This window comes from Phascolarctos cinereus, unplaced genomic scaffold (assembly GCF_003287225.1).
Source record: "Phascolarctos cinereus isolate Bilbo 61053 unplaced genomic scaffold, phaCin_HiC Scaffold_2;HRSCAF=192, whole genome shotgun sequence".
Lineage (NCBI taxonomy): Eukaryota > Metazoa > Chordata > Mammalia > Diprotodontia > Phascolarctidae > Phascolarctos > Phascolarctos cinereus.
Genome location: NW_027555625.1, coordinates 224,260,744 through 224,277,545, shown reverse-complemented (window position 1 = coordinate 224,277,545; position 16,802 = coordinate 224,260,744). Strand labels below are relative to the sequence as shown.

At 41.4% G+C, this 16,802-nt stretch overlaps 1 protein-coding gene across 1 annotated transcript in view; it reads right to left on the bottom strand.

Annotated features, from left to right (window-relative positions):
- PTK2B (protein tyrosine kinase 2 beta) overlaps positions 1–16,802 on the bottom strand; it is a 166,719-nt gene that overhangs the window by 100,888 nt on the left and 49,029 nt on the right.

Here is a 16,802-nt window from a genome sequence, read left to right as displayed (position 1 = left end):
CATCTAGGACAACCCCTACCTGAGGCAGGAATTCTCCCTTTATAACACCTCTACTAGGATGTAATCCAGCTTCTTCTCGAGAATTTCCAGTAACTGAGACCTTTACAGTCTGGCTTTATTCATTTCTCTGCATATACCCTGTGTTACAAACAAACTGGCCTACTTCCTGTTCACTGAATCTGGCATTCTATTTCTGGCCTTCATGCCTTTGTAATACATGTCTGAAATGGATTCCCTCCTTAATTATGCCTCTTAGAATCTATACTTCCTTTAAGGCTTAACTCAAGCACCCCTTCCTACATGAAGTTTATCCTAATCTGCACTACCCCCTCTCCAGATGCTAGTGGCTCCTCTACAAATTACCTGTTGTTTACTTCATGTGTTTTGTATCTACTTATATAAGTATACATTTCTCCCTCCCTAATAATGAAAGCTCTTTGGGGGCAGGGACTATTTCATTTTTGTCTTTTTATCCCTAATGCTTCTATTTCATGGGTTGAAATCAAGATATGGAATTCAACAGTCTCCAAAGCATTTAAAATAAATGTCACATAGAGGGCAATGGGGAGGCTCATAGTGGGTGTGAGTAGACTGCAACATGTAATCTACAAGGAAATCCAAAGAAGAATAGAAGTAAAAGATGCTGTTGAGGAATTGCATGATGGGAAGAGAAAATGGGCTAGTCATACGGAAAGCATGAATGATGACAGGTGGAATGCCAGAGGCCTCCACTAATGTCCTAATGATATCAGGAAAAATTAAGAAATGGTTCCCAATTGATAAATGATCAAAGTTTAGGAACAGGCAGCTCTCAAAGGAAGATATCCAAGCTATCAACAGTCATATAAAAATGCTCTAAATCACTACTGATTAGAGAAATTCAAATTGAAACAACTTTGAGCTTTCCCTTACAGTCATCAGATTGGCAAAGATGACACAAGTGGAAAATGTTAGATGTTGGAAGGGCTGTGGAATAAACAGGCACATCAATGCACTGTTGGTGGTGCTGTGAATTGGTAAGGGATTTGCGGCTAGGCCCCCTCCAAAGTTATCAAACTGTGTAAATCCTTTGACCCAGGGGTACAGCTCAGGCTCCACCTCACACTCATCAGATTGGCAGAGTTGATGAAAAAAGGAAAATGCAAATGCTGAAGAGCTATGGGGAAACAGGTACATTAAAACACTGTTGGTCCGGCTGTGAACTGGTCCAACCATTCTGGAAAACAATTTGGAACTATTCCCAAAAGCTATTAAACAATATATACCCTTACCCCAAAGAAATTTAAAGAAACAGGAAAAGGACCCACATGTAAAAAATTAGTTACAGCAGTTCTTTTTATAGTAGCAAAGAACCAGAAATTAAGGGGGCACCTAAGGGTGAGTAAAAAATCTACAATATATGAATGTAATGAAATACTAGTGTTGGGGTGCTTGGGTGCTTATGCTTGGGTGCTTATGTTTGGGTGCTTGTACTTGGGCCCCAATTTCTCCCTAGCCTCAGAAACACTGTCCCTTGATAATCATTTGAGACCAATTGAGCCCCAATAAGGGCCAAAAAACCTAAATTAATCTTTTTTCTCTCTGAGTGAACTAAAAACACCCCTTCCTGTGTCAGCAAATTCCAGGACCAGATAGAGCTGATCAGTATTCTTCCTGTTTGTTATCACTGGGCCCAGGATGTCTGGGACCAGATACTTTCTTGAATAATGGGACTTTTCTTAAGTTTCAATTGAGAACTGACCACTCCTTAAGCACTCCCTAATCCCTGCCCTGAATCACCTAGTTAGCATATTTGGCACATGTTTTATTGTATTTTATCCTATATAAACTTTAACTGTACCTCTCTGAGGTTGCAGGATCCTTTAAGAATCCTTGCCCACTGAAAAGGTAACAATAAATCTTTGCTACCTTGAATTAAAGAATGCTTGAGTCTGTGAATTCATTCCAGACGACCTGTCCTGTACTCTGGTCTTTGAGGGGTCACAACCTCACAACCTCTCCACAACCTCTCAACCTCTCAGCCCGCAACATTTATAGCACCCAACGTGGGGCTAGTCTGAAGTCTCAAGCCTTCTTCGACTCAAGGTAAGCCTTCCCCCTCCTCTCGCCTCGTAGTTGGGTCATCCCTCAAGCACCTAGGAAGGCTTGCTGGGGCTGGGTCGAGCCTGCAACAGGCTCTAGCGGATTTCCCTCTTGACAAGGGACGCCTCGTTGGGAACTTCTGTGGGGTTTTTCTCCCTCACCAGGACGCTGGTCGAGGTGAGTACACTACAGGAGCAAGTCCTTCTTTTTTTGTTTTTTTTAAGGCTTATAGGCAAAGAGGATGGGCCGATCTCCCTCTACACCTTGAGATTCGCCCCTAGGTTGTCTTTTACACAATTGGAGAAAGCTCATTCTCCAAAATCTTAAGAAAAATTTTTGCCTGGTCTCCATAAGATCTGGAGAATCACGAAAAATTGTCTGTTTTGTACAGGGGAAGTCTCTCTGAGTCTTTGGATTATTGCTGTCATTATCATGTTATCTGTTCTATGTTTGTGTTTGTCTGTGTGGTGTGTGTCCGTGTGTAATCTGAGCAGTTTTAAAGGGACTTTAATAATCAAAGTCCATCAGAGGGATAATTAGGTAGAAAGAAGGCAAGAAAGTTTAAGCATGTAGGAGAGAAGAGTATGTGTAGAAAGCTTAAGGAAGGTATAATTTATTTACACAGTATGAACAGAGGTTTGAGAGTAAAAAGATTTTGAAACTTTTAGAGAATTGTTAAAAAAAAATTATTTCTCCCTTTCTCTCTTTACATTCTAACCTAGGCCAAGTTGTTAAATGTGGAAGACAGAAAGGTGAGGAAAGAAGAGGTGAATCTTTTCCCAATCTCTTCTGCCTCTCATAAAAAAGTTTTTGTGTACCAGAACACAACCAAAAGGTAATTTAATTCATTCTGGTAATATTTCAAATGAAATGTGATGCTCTTAATGTAATGCTTAAGTCAGAATTTATTATACTGTTTGGAAGTAAAGTAAATTGGGAAAATGTGTGGATCTGAAATTTGCTAACTGGGTGACATTAAGCAAGTTACTTCAGTTTATCTCACGTGATTGGAAGGTGCCTAACGCAATGCCTGGTAGAGGGCAGACACTATAAATGTTAACTACTGTTATTAGTTCCTTAATTAGATATGACCAGTATGTAATGTCAATGGTGAAGAGATGCCTGATTTTCTTTGTAAGGAAATTTGGAAATGCATTCAACAGAATTGGAGTCATCAGATTGGTAAACTTTTGTATTGTTTTGTCAAGCAGTTTTTCATAATTTAGATGTTATTAAAGTGTGAACTTAGAGAAACTACAGTGGGAAAACTGCAAAACCAGTTATATTATTTTGTCAGCCCTGCTAACCCTGTCCTATAATGTTTTATAATTGTCATTTAGTAAACTAGGTACTTCCACCTTTACCTGTAATTAAAGAAGGGCTTATAGCTAAAACAATTTGACTATCACTTATGAAAGTTATAAGATTGTTAACTAAGTTATTTGAAGTTACTGTTTTAATGTTAAAACCTAGAATTGTTAATTGATTACTGTGTGAAAAGGTGGGGATTGGGTAAAAGCCTTATCCAGATCAGTTCTGCCTATTCAAAACAGTCCTCCTTGGGATAAAGAAGTTGGCAGGCAGGGGCACCAGGATTAGCCCCTCCCTGGGGTATAAGGCAATTCCCCTTATTTTGTAAACTTGCCCAGTCCCTGGAAAAAATCTGTGGGCAAGTCATCTGCTTCCTAAACAATGAACTTGCTTGCTGAGAAGTTGCAAGTTTATGTACAGTAGATAGAAATGATTTCTAATGATTGGCTTTACACCAGGACAAGTTTAAGTTTGAGAAAGAAAGATGTTAAGTGAAATCTCTTATGTATGTGAGTCCTGGTAAATCTTTATTGCTTATTGCAACTCCATGGGAGTAAAATTAACTGTATCTGGCTTTAAGCTGTGATTAGTGAAACTTGCTGTTTGAGGTAAAAGGCTCTTGGGACTATAACTAATTTTGTTTTGAGTTTGAATTTGGATATAGTTGTCTGTGTTAAATCAGTATCAGAAATGCCACAAGCTACTCAGAACAGGTGGATGTCTGCATCTGGGAAAAAGCTGTGAGGACAATCTTAGCCTCAATCTAGGATGGGATCCTCCTGGCTCAGTTTCCCCATTGTGTTCCTTTGAGAAGGAATGTTTCCCACCTGACTATTCCTGAGTCTGGCTATGATGTGGAATTGATACTGCATGATTGGAGAACTGTGACTGTTATCTGAATTCAAACAGAGCTAAGGATATTCTATCCTGTCATATTTGGATGTCACATGTCCCTGCCTTTTCCTTTTATGGTAGATTTCTCTGATCAGAGCAAGTGGTCAGTAAAAGACATCAGCACAATATAAGTATGTGAGATCTTGCTGTTTTGATCTGAATTTGTAGTCATCCCATGGCCTAAGTGTAAAATTAGTGTCTGAATCTATCATATGTAAAAGATTCAATTTCTGGTGTGTAATTAGAGAAGGATAAACAAGCTTGTGGAACAAGATTGTGTATCTATTCAGTTGTGAGGTTAAAGTTAGGAACCTCTTTTGTTTAAGGCAGTTTTTGCAAGAGCCCCCCCCAATGTAACCACCTCAGAGGTCTTTGCCACCCCTTTTGTACTGGCCACTCCTTTTTAGGAAAATTTTTCTATCTCAACATCCTGTTTCTCAACAGGGAATTATTCCCTTGCTTGGGAGACAAGTTCTATGGCCACTATACAGGTAAAGGCCCTTGCCAGGGGAGGGATTGTAAATGTCTCTGCTGGTCTCTTGATTTGCACCACCTGTAATGATGTCTGCAGTGATGTGTCCCCAGAACTTTACCTCTGCCAGCCGTACCACCTGTTCTGAGGGAACACTCCCTACTTGCACCTATGACCAAATTCTTCCAGCCACTCTCCTAGTAGGTATTTCTTGTTTAACCTTCTCTTCCTAGTTGACACACAATGTTACTGCCCCTTCTAGCTGTAACACTCTTATTGATCTTTTGAAAGTTTCTCTCTTACCTGTAATATTGGCATGTAATCATACTGATCCATGGGGCATCCATGCTCAGTACTTTTAAAACAGGCCCATCTGTACCCCTAAGGGATACTCCTTCCTTTGTGGGATGGGTGGGCCAGGTGGTGAGGATTCTGGAGAATAAGTAAAGCAAAATGCCACTACTTGGCAGGGCCCCAGGACTGTTGTTCTAGCACTCAGTGTTTAACACCTTGTAAGGATTTTGGTGTGTGCTCCCTTGGATTTTGGCACCACCTCTGACCATTTTCAATATTACTACACCCAGCCTCCACTCTAACCAGAGTGAAGCGTGGGTTCTGGGACAATGTTCTCTGGTACCTTAAAAAGGGAACACAGTATCTCATGCCTTGGTATGGACATTTACAACATGAGTTCATTCTTTCAAACCTGACAGGGACCATTCACCAATTGGCAAATGACACAGCTTATGGTCTCTGGGACATTCAGCAGCCTCTGGATTCCCTGGCAAATGTGGTCCTGGATAATCAGATAGCTTTGGATTATCTACTTGCTTAGTGGAGGTGTCTGGGCCCTGGCCAACACCTCCTGCTGTATGTATCTTAACAACTCTCAATAGGTGGAGCTCAATAGGACTAGAGAAAGTCACCTGGATGTGAGACATCCATAACAACCCTTAGTACATACACCAGTACATCCTCTTCTTGGGGATCCTGGTTTCTCTCTATGTTAACCCCTATTCTTGTCTCACTCCTGATTATATTCCTTTTACTTCTTTTTGGCCATTGTCTGCTTAATCTCCTTGCCAGATTTGTCCCCTCTAGGCTCAGTGCCCTCCACTTCCAGATGACTGCTCAGACTGGGTACCAACATCTGTCTGAGACCTCAACCCATCACCCCTTGGATCTGGCATCGGCCAAGTTCCGGACACTGGCTGAAGAACTGACCCCTTGAACAGAGGGACCCCAGGGGGCAGGGACAGCTCTACGCCCAAACCCAGCAGGAAGTAGTTTCAGAAGCTGAGACCTTCGTCCCTTACCCCAAAAGATTTTGGGTCCCATCTGTTTAAGGGGGGAATGTTGGGGTGCTTGGGTGCTTATGCTTGGGTGCTTATGTTTGGGTGCTTGTACTTGGGCCTCAATTTCTCCCTAGCCTCAGAAACACTGTCCCTTGATAATCATTTAAGACCAATTGAGCCCCAATAAGGGCCAAAAAACCTAAATTAATCTTTTTTCTCTCTGAGTGAACTAAAAACACCCCTTCCTGTGTCAGCAAATTCCAGGACCAGATAGAGCTGATCAGTATTCTTCCTGTTTGTTATCACTGGGCCCAGGATGTCTGGGACCAGATACTTTCTTGAATAATGGGACTTTTCTTAAGTTTCAATTGAGAACTGACCACTCCTTAAGCACTCCCTAATCCCCGCCCTGAATCACCTAGTTAGCATATTTGGCACATGTTTTATTGTATTTTATCCTATATAAACTTTACCTGTACCTCTCTAAGGTTGCAGGATCCTTTAAGAATCCTTGCCCACTGAAAAGGGTAACAATAAATCTTTGCCACCTTGAATTAAAGAATGCTTGAGTCTGTGAATTCATTCCAGATGACCTGTCCTGTACTCTGGTCTTTGAGGGGTCACAACCTTTCAACCTCTCAGCCCACAACACTAGTATGCTATAAGAAAGGATGAAAAGGATAATTTAAGAGAAACCTGGGAAGACACATGAACTGATGCAGAGTAAAGTCAGCAAAACTGACTTTTATAATTTAATTCATACTATATATAATATAATTTATACAATGATAATAACATTGTAAAGACAACTTTGAAAGATTTAAGAACTCTGATTCAAGCACTGACCAACAAGGATTCCAGAGAACAGATAATGAAGTATGCTAGCACAGTACCTAGCACAACGAAGATGCTTAATAAATAAATGCTTGTTGACTTGATTTGACTGCCGCAAATGCAAAATGAGCATATCCTATGTTACATACAAACTGGCCTATTTCCTGTTCTCTGAATCTGGCATTCCACCTCTGGCCTCTGTGCCTTTGTAGTACATGTCTGAAATGGATTCCCTCCTTAATTATGCCTCTTAGAATCCATATTTTCTTTAAGGCTTTATCTTTTGGACATGACCAAAAAGGAAATTTATTTTGCTTGATCATGCATCTTGTTACAAGGGGTTTTGTTTTTCTTTTTTCAGTTGTGAGAAAGGATAGGTGTTAGGAGGGAGAGAGAAAAAATAAATGTTTGTTAATTGGGGGAAAAAAAAGTAAAATAAAAGTTACATTTAAAAAACAAATCAAGTAAGGCCTCCAGCATGTTGGGTAGCTCTCAGAGACAAATTTGTGGGAGGATATGGACAAGAGTCAGATAGTATAGGCAGGCATGGATGGGTTACTGCCTGCACCATGGAAAGAAAATTGATGAAATCTTAGATCCATTCAGCATTTGAGTTCCCCAATGGTTGCCTAAAAAAAGTCTTGCATATAATAGGCATTTAATAAACCAAGTGTTAGTAAATTAACCTAAGGCTAGATTCAGGTGCCACCTCCTATGGGAAGCCTAATTGTTTGTTCTCTCTCCTACCTTAAATTTTCTCCAACTTACTATTTTGGGCATGAATTATGTCTTCTTGAGGGCAGCAGCTGGTTTGTTTTTGCTTTTGTAGTGCCTATGTATAACACAGTACTTTGCATATGTAAGATGCTTAATAAATGCTTGATAAAATCAGTTCAACTGCAGGGGGAATGGGCATCCTCACTATTGCATTTCATAAGGCAGCCAGTTCTAGCTTTGGACCATTGTAATTGTTAGGAAATTTTTTATATCGAGTTAAAATCTGTTTCCCAGAGGCAGCCAGGCAGTACAGTGGATAGAGTAATGAGCCTGGGTCAGGAAGACCCGAGTTCAAATTCAGCCTCAGACTATGTGACCCTGAGCAAGTAACTTAACTTTGGACCATAACAGTTTTTTTCTTTTAATATTAAATGAGTGTTAGAAATAGACTTGACACCAAAAATTTAGTATCAAGAAAATTTATTATAAAGAAAGTCCAGAGGATTTAGACAGTTCTGGCCAGAAGCGGGCTCCACCCCTCTTCAGGAGGGGTGGGCCCTGAGTGTAAGGGCAAGTGAGCTTTATGCAGTTGAATTCAGCGAGAAACCTCCCAGGGCGGATTGGTCCATCCCTTCCCAGGCCACACCCCTCCTAACATGTTTCCCCTTGACATGCTCAAGTATGTTCCCCCTTCCCTGGTCATACATCCCATGACTCGTTAATGAGGCTCCAATTTTATTCAGGTGTGTCAGATAATAGTAATGAAGCTCATTAAGCAGGCGTACTAGCACTTTTCAGGTGTCCTTAGGTTGACCCCAACTGGTCTGAGCTGGCTTGACCCTTATCTTGATTTGGGGATCTTCTTGGAACAATCCACTTACTTCCTATTGGTCAAGCCCAGCCCACCTACAGTGTACCACTTCCTGGGACCTTTGTTCTTTAAATCTCTGCATTATTCACTTTCTCTGTGGAAATTTAACCTTTATCTGACTCTCACAATTAGGATAATAATAGCACCTGCCTCCCAAGATTGTTGTGAGAATGAGTTAATGTTTGAGAAACACCTTTAAGCACCTAAACATGCTATATAAAAGCTCACTATTTGCTATTATCATTATTATTATTGCCTCGCTCATTCCTCTGGAGCTACATACTACAAGTCTAATTAATCTTCTGTATGACAACCTTCAAAGAATTCATAATGGCTATCCAACGCTGCCTGTTTCCTCTTTCCCAGGCTACAAACATTCTCAGTTCCTTCAACCTTTCTTTCACATGGCCTAGTTTCCAGACCATCACATCACAGATCATTGAAGGGATCTCAGGGAAAACTAAGGCCTAAAGAAGTTAAGTGACTTGCCTAAGATCACCAAGTAATATCTGAACCCACGTTCTGGCTCCCACGCCACTCAATCCTCCATACAGCGGTGTTGTCCCCTCTCCAACTTGGGCACTCTTCTCTAGACTCCACACGATTTGTCAGTATGGTCTAAGCACTGGACGTGGCATTCAGACACACGCTGACCAGACCAGAGCACAGTGACAGCTTACCTAGCACCTCCAGCCTTAATCAACTCTGAATTCCTTGCTGTCAGAGCAGAGAGGCCCCAGGAATAAGTAGATGGCTAGGAAAATGGAGAATGTAAGACAATCACACTTCAATAGCATACTATTTCTATCAGCTACTGAGAACAGATCCAAAGGATCTGAGTATACAGGCAAGTTTTATACCTTTCTTCCTACTACCTCATTTCCTAAAGACCAAAAACCACAAGGAGTTATGTTTCTTAGACTAGCATCTCACAACCTTTTTTTTTTAAAGGTAATAACATACCTGGGAAATTGCTATAGTATCCTGAGAGAGGTAATAGGTGTGACCAATCTTGGTAACAGACCCAGGTATCCACAAATTGGAGGTTCCAGGCTGTTACAGAGATTAGGCAGCTGTGGTTGCCCAGTAGGCAAAAAAGGAATTGTCACCACTGGACATTTAGTAGTTTCAGCCTTATCTGACTCTTCATGACTCCATTTAGCGTTTTCTTGGCAAAGATACTGGAGTGGTTTGCCATTTTCTTCTCCAGCTCATTTTACAGATGAAGAAACAGAGGCAAACAGGGTTAAGTGATTTGCCCAGGATCACACATGTTTGAGGCCAGATTTGAACTCAGAAAGATGAGTCTTCCTGATTCCCGACCCAGCACTCCATCCACCACATCAGCTGGCTGCCCTATTGTCACCACTAGATAATGTTTAACACACACACACACACACACACACACACACACACACACACACACAAGAGGAGGGAGTCATAAGAGCCTTTATTGTTTCCTGGTCGCATTGCTTTTCTATGAAGAGGCAGCATGTTATTGTGAGTCAAAGGACCTGAGTTCAAAGCACAGTTGTGTCATCTTGGGCAAGTCTTTAATCTTTCTAGACCTCAGTTTCCTCATCTGAAAAATTAAGGTACTGGACTGTAGTATAACCTTTAAGTTCCCTTCTGGTTCTAAAATATATCCAGCTTGAAAGACCACAACATACATTCATGTGGCAGAAGGTACAATCAGCTACCAAAGCTCTGGAGGGATGACCCACCAGCCTTCATGCTGCCTTTACAGAGGCCCCAGACAACACTGGAGATCTCCTGCCCCTGGCCACAGAAATCGTGTCAAGCCTTGAAAATTCTCCCATCATGTTTTGCTTTCCTATGTGAAGTTGTTCCAAGGGTTTTGTTTTTCTTTTCTATTTCTAAGGAGGAGGGGGGTGGGAGAAAGCACACATTTTTGTTAATTAAAAATAATAATTTAAAAATAGAGAAAATTCTCCCATTTCCTAGGACAGTCATCATCGTTGGATCATAGATTTAGAGCTGAAAAGAACCTTAGAGGTCATCAATCCAAACCCTTCACTTAATAGGGGAGGGAGATTGGTTTCACTGGTTTGTCCAAGGTTATGAATCCTGAAGATACAAAGATGAAAACAGTCCCTGCCCTTGAGGAGCCTACATTCTATAAGAGAAGACTTGGTGGCAGAGCCAATATTTGAACCCAGATTTTCTGACTCCAAAGACAGCATTCTATACACTGTACTTAGTATTTAGTACAAATACTAAATGGGCTTCAGAAACAGGCACACTGGTTGGCAAACCCTGTGGAATATAAATTCCTTAAGGGCAGGGAAGAAGCACAAAGATGGAGGGCTGGGCCTGGAGTCAGGAAAACCCATCTTACTGAGTTCACTTACAAGCTGTGGGACCCTGGGCCAGTCAGGGCTGTAAAATGATCTGGAGAAGGAAAAAGCAAACAATATCCTTCCCAGAAAACCCAAAAATGGGGTCATGAAGAATCAGACATGATTAAACAACAATTATTATCCTTAGGGGCAGCTAGACGGTACAATGGAAAGGGTGCTAGGCCTGGAGTCAAGAAGACCTGAGTTCAAATCTGACCTTAGATACCCAGCCCTATGACCCTGGGCAAGTCATTTAACCCTGTTTGTCTCAGTTTCCTCATCTGTAGAATGAGCTAGAAAAGGAAATGACAAACCACTCCAGTATCTCTGCCAAGAAAACTCCAAAAGGGGGTCATGAAGGGTATGACAACACTAAAATGACTAAGCAACAGTAAAAAGGGCATTGATTGTCTGACTGTTCTTTCTTTGTATTCCCAGCACCTAAGACAGTGCCTGGCACACAGAAGGCACTTAATAAATGCTCATTGGGTTGGACTGGATTGCTGCTTTCCAGCTATGGGCTCCAGGCCACTCAGAGCAGAGTGGTGAACCTAAAGCAGAAACAATATGGAGGAATCACTTTGTCTACAAACCATGAAGTCTTCTCTCTCCCTGCAACAGTTCTCATGGTTTCACAACTAATTTGTAAGGACAGAGTCAAGTTGTAAAACATCCTTGGTGTGTCATCCTGTCCTTGGTTTCCTCACTCCTCTTTGCTGATTTTAAGTGAGAGGTGGAAGTTGGGGTAACTGCAGTGTGGTGTAGAGGACTAGGCCCCAGACCTGGGGTCAAGAAGACCTGCCTCCTCAAAATGTGTTTTACTTTATTTCACTTGTATAACCCATATCAGATTACTTGCTATCTTGGGGAGGGGTGAGAGGAAGGAGGGAAAAAATTTGGAACTCAAAATCTTTGACAAAAAATGAATGTTGAAGACTGTCTTTACATGCAATTGGAAAAAGTAAAATACTATTAAAATTTAAAGGGGCAGCCAAGTGGTGCAGTGGATAGAGCACCAGCCCTGGTGTCAGGAGGACCTGAATTCAAATTCAGTGTAAGACACTTAACAGTTACTGGCTGTATGACCCTGGGCAAGTCACTTAACCTCAATTACCTCATAAAAAAAATGTTTTTTAAAAACCCTCCTGGACAAATCAATAAATCTCACCAGGTTGCAATTTCCCTATCTGAAGGGGGGGGCAATTGGACTTAGTGTTCCTAAAGTCCTTTTCTGTTCTAAATCTGTGAGCTTAGAAATAGGGAGTTGTCTTGCCTCCCTTACCCTTTCCACACACACTTCTCAGACTACTTGTGACATCCTGTAAATTGTTAGACTAGAGGCATACTGATGTAGATAGACTGTTGGGTGTAGAATCAGGAAGACCTGAGTTCAAATTCTGCCTTTGGTATTTCTCTGTGCCTCAAGCACTGCCCTAAGACTTATCTACTAAGGTCAGATAAATTTGGATCTGAGTCAGTTCAGGGAATTTCCCCACATGGCGTTCTCTTTGATGAAGTCACAGCTACTTTGAGTTTGGGGCTATAACGTTTTAGAGCCGGAAAGGACCTTAGACATCATCTAGTCTAACCTGCTCATTTCACAGAAGAGGAAGTTGAGCGCCTTGCTCAAAGTCACACAGCTAATAAATGAAAAGAGTTGGGACGGAAGTAATAGTTTAGATTTTTTTTTCCTTTAGAAGCAATTGTGGCATCTGGATCATAGATTAAGAGTTTGAAAGGACCTCAATGGTCACCTCATTCAACTCCCTCATTTTACAGATGAGGAAACTAAGGTCCACAGAGGTTAGGTGATTTGCCCAAATCACAGTTAGTAACTAGTAGAGAGCCAGGATTTGAACTCACATACTCTGATTCCAAGCCCAATGCTATTATTTCCACTGTGCTGACATGCCCCTTCCCTTTCCCTTCAAGGCTGCCCTTGATGTTCAGCCCAATCACCTGCATAAAAATGTCAGCACTGGAGAGAGGGAACCCAGAGGGATCTGCCTCTTGAGAAGAATGGCTCTGCATGTGTACATTTACCAGTCCAGCCTAACCCCTATCTATAACAGCAGCCTCCCTCCACACTACTCTCTTCTTCTCTCCCCTCCCCCATTACTCCATTCATATCCTCCTCTTCCCAGTGATCACAGTGATAAGGATGGGATCTGGACCCCAAAAAGGAAAAACCCTGGACTTCCCCACATAGCCAGATCTCTGGTGTTTGCCTATCAACTGACCTTTCCTTATGGCCTATGCCCAATCTCCCAATTCTGTTACCTAGCCCTCCATTGTCTATTACCTCCAGATGGCCCCCAGCCACTTCTCACCCTTAATCCCATCTAGACTCCATTCTGCCTTGGCCACATGGTCCAGGTCCCAGGCTTTCTGTTCACCCCAGCTTACTGGCCACTCCCATCTAGATCTTCCAGAGATCCTTCCAGTCACCCCAAACTACTTGACCACTCCTAGATCCCTTCCACAGCCTTTCTGTACATAAGGTCCATCTTGTCTCCATTAAAGTGCTCAGATTCTTATAATCTAGCCATGGGCTCAGATTCTTAAGATCTGCCGTCTGGCCAATATGATGGATGTTCTAATAAACCTTGTCTTTGGCTGAAAGAAGGCTTGGGTCAAATTCATTTGGGCAGGAACTGTGTGTTGTGATTTTGGGGTCCCAGCACCCCTAAACCTCTAAACCTCAATAACAGGACCATCTATTTGGAGCTGGAAGATGCCTTGAAGTCTATCAAGCCCAAAAAGGAAACCCAGGCCCAAAAGGATTATGTGACTTGTCCAGGCTCACACAGGTCACATCAGGAATAGAATTTGTACCCAGGTCCTAACTCTAATCAACCACTCTGTCCACAACGCTGCATTGTCCCTCAAATGACATTTATATGCAAATAAGAGATGTATAAACAAAATTTAGTGCACATACATGCAAACTCTTAAGTAAGGCAAATACTTCCCACAGTATAAGGTCCCAGCAGGTGGAGCTGGAAAGGACCTTAGAGACCACCTAGTTCAGTGGTTCTCAAACTTTTTTGGGGGTCTCATGGTGCTATATTCTTTGCCATCATACTGCACACTTTCAAAAAGTAGGGAGACTTGCTCATCCATAAGTTATTGTAAGTGTAAATTCTATGCCACTTATAGCATACCCTCTGAGAACTACTGATTAAGTCCAACTCTTTCATTATTCAGGCAAAGAAACTGAGGCCCAGATAAGTTAAATGCTCAAGGTCACACAGATGAGAAAACTGAGGCAAACAGGGTTCAATGACTTGCCCAGGGTCACACAGCTAGTAAGTGTCTGAGGCCATATTTGAACTCAGGAAGACGAGTCTTCCACACTTTAAGCCTGGTACTCCATCCATTGTGCCACCTAGCTGCCCATTTATAGCTCTTTGATATAAATTTTTGTTGTTGATGGTAATTAGGGGAATTAGGGGATTTCCTCCCCTGAAAAACTTTGTTTTCATAGTAAGAGTGGCAAATTAGATGAACATATTAACATCTGATAAAATAGGAGCACTATTTATTTCCCATTTTGTTTTGTTTTGTTTTCTTCCCTCAAGAGATTGGTTTCCCAGAATTCTAGCCAATGCTGGAAATGAGTTCTTCAGAATTATGTCTTTTTGCTGGAAGGAAGGAAGGAGGGAAGGAAAGAAGGGAGGAAAGGAAGGAAGGAAGGGACAAAGGAAGGAAGGGAGGGAGGAAAGAAAGAAGAAATAGAAGGAGGGACTTATTAAGTACCTACTATGTGCCAGGCACTATGCTAAATTCTTTACAAGTATTATCTCATTGATCCTCACAACAATATTGGGAAGTAGGTCATATTATAATTCTCATTTTACAGATGAGGAAACTGAGATAAAGAGGGGTTAAGTGACTTGCTCAGGGTCACACAGCTAGTAAGTATTTGAGGCCATATTTGAACTCATATCTTCCTGACTCCAGGTCCAGCATTCTAGAGTTCTGAATCTAAGATCTGCCTGGACCTTAGAATTAATCTGTTTTCAACAGCTAATATGTTGAAAAACTTAGGTCTCAGTTTGACTTCATTTTTGTTGGTTTTCATTTTTTTAGTTAAAAATTTTCTCCCTCCCCCCATTTAGGGACAAAAGAAGAAAATTTACATATAACAAATATGCCTTGTCAAACAAAATTTCTGCATTTGGCCATGTCTGAAAATATGTCTCATTCTGTACCTTCAGTCCATTACCTTTCTGTCAAGAGATAGGTAGTATCATAGTTCCATTAAACTTCAAACTTTATACATGTGTGTCTTGATTGGTTTTAGTGGGGAAGAAGGCGGCAGGAGAATTAGTTAAATTGAGGCTATCCTCATTTGAGAAAGATGAATGAAAAGTAGAGTCCATGTTTGTCAAAAGAAAATAGAAATATCACCAAAATAAGGAAGAAGAAGAAGAAGAAGAAGAAGAAGAAGAAGAAGAAGAAGAAGAAGAAGGAGAAGAGAAGGAGAAGGAGAAGGAGAAGGAGAAGGAGAAGGAGAAGGAGAAGGAGAAGGAGAAGGAGAAGGAGAAGAAGAAGAAGAAGAAGGAGGAGGAGGAGGAGAAGAAGAAAGAAAGAAAGAAAGAAAGAAAGAAAGAAAAGAAAGAAAGAAAGAAAGAAAGAAAGAAAGAAAAAGAAAGAAAGAAAGAAGAAAGAATTCCTGAAAAAAATAAATGTTAAGGGTTTATCCAAGAGTGTCACCAGGAAATGATAAGGGCTGTAAAGTCACTCTTTCTCAGCCCTCTCTGCCCTGGGGAAGTGATACTTTTTTTTTTTTAAACTTAGCAGAACATTTCACACTTCATTAGAAAGACATAAAAACACTTACCAGTTAATTGGCCTGGACTTTTAAAAGGGAGCTTCAAAACATGGTGTCTAGTTCCTACTGATCCTTCAGTGCCCAGCCCAATTGTTACCTCTTTCATGAAACCTTCTCAGATCTTGCCAGTGGGCTGTATCTAGGTCCTCTGAAGCCTCATCTCACTTTGTGGCTATATCGGGTTGCTTCCTCACTTCCACTTTGGTAGTTATTTGCATGTGAGTCATCTCACCTACTTGATTTTCCCCTGGAGGGCAAGAACTGTGGCTTATTCATCTCTGTGTGCCTCCCTGCAGCAACTTAAAGAATGAATGAACCTCCCCCAGAATTGCTAAAACCAGCCTAAGACTAAATGTGAGCTGTTGCCTTTGTGTGTTGGGATGGTGCAGAAATCCACTGAAGGAGTAGGAATGCTTGGTAAATAAGGGTAGAGATGGGAATTAGACAATGAAGAATAAGAACAAGCCACTTTGAAAGACACTCCAAAAGACCAGAGAAAACTCGTTGAACCACTAGTCCAGTGTCTTACTTTAGAAAGGCAACCTAGATCCAGAAAGATGAAATGATCTGTCCAAAGTACACTCTAGCCACACCTGGCTGCCTCAATTCTAATCAACCAATTAGCAAGCAATTATTCAATGTCTTCTAGGGTTTGGGCTGTGAGAATGCAAAGATAAAAAAATGAAACATTACTTCCTTCAAAAAGGTTACGTTCTAGCCAGGGGATCACTAACACATATGGAAATAAATACAGAATATATACAAAAGAATTATGAGGCAAGGGGTTTGGAGGAAGAGACATTAACCTCCGGATGAGGAGGGGATGAGAGTAGAAATCAGGAACGGCTTCCTGTGGGAAGTGGCCCCTCAGGTGACTTTTGAAGGAAGCTAGAGAAGGTCAGAGACTTAGGTGAGAAGCAAATACATTCCAGGCAAGAAACAAACCACATCAAGGCACACAAATGGGAGGTGGAATATTCTAGCAGTTTATAAGATGCCACAGAAGGGCCACACGCAGCCTGAGAAGTGTGTATGGAAAAGAGAAGGAAGGCAAGACCAAAGTCTTCCTATTTCTAGGATGATGATATTTAAATACAAATTAGGGAAGTATAAACAAAGCTCTCTATAT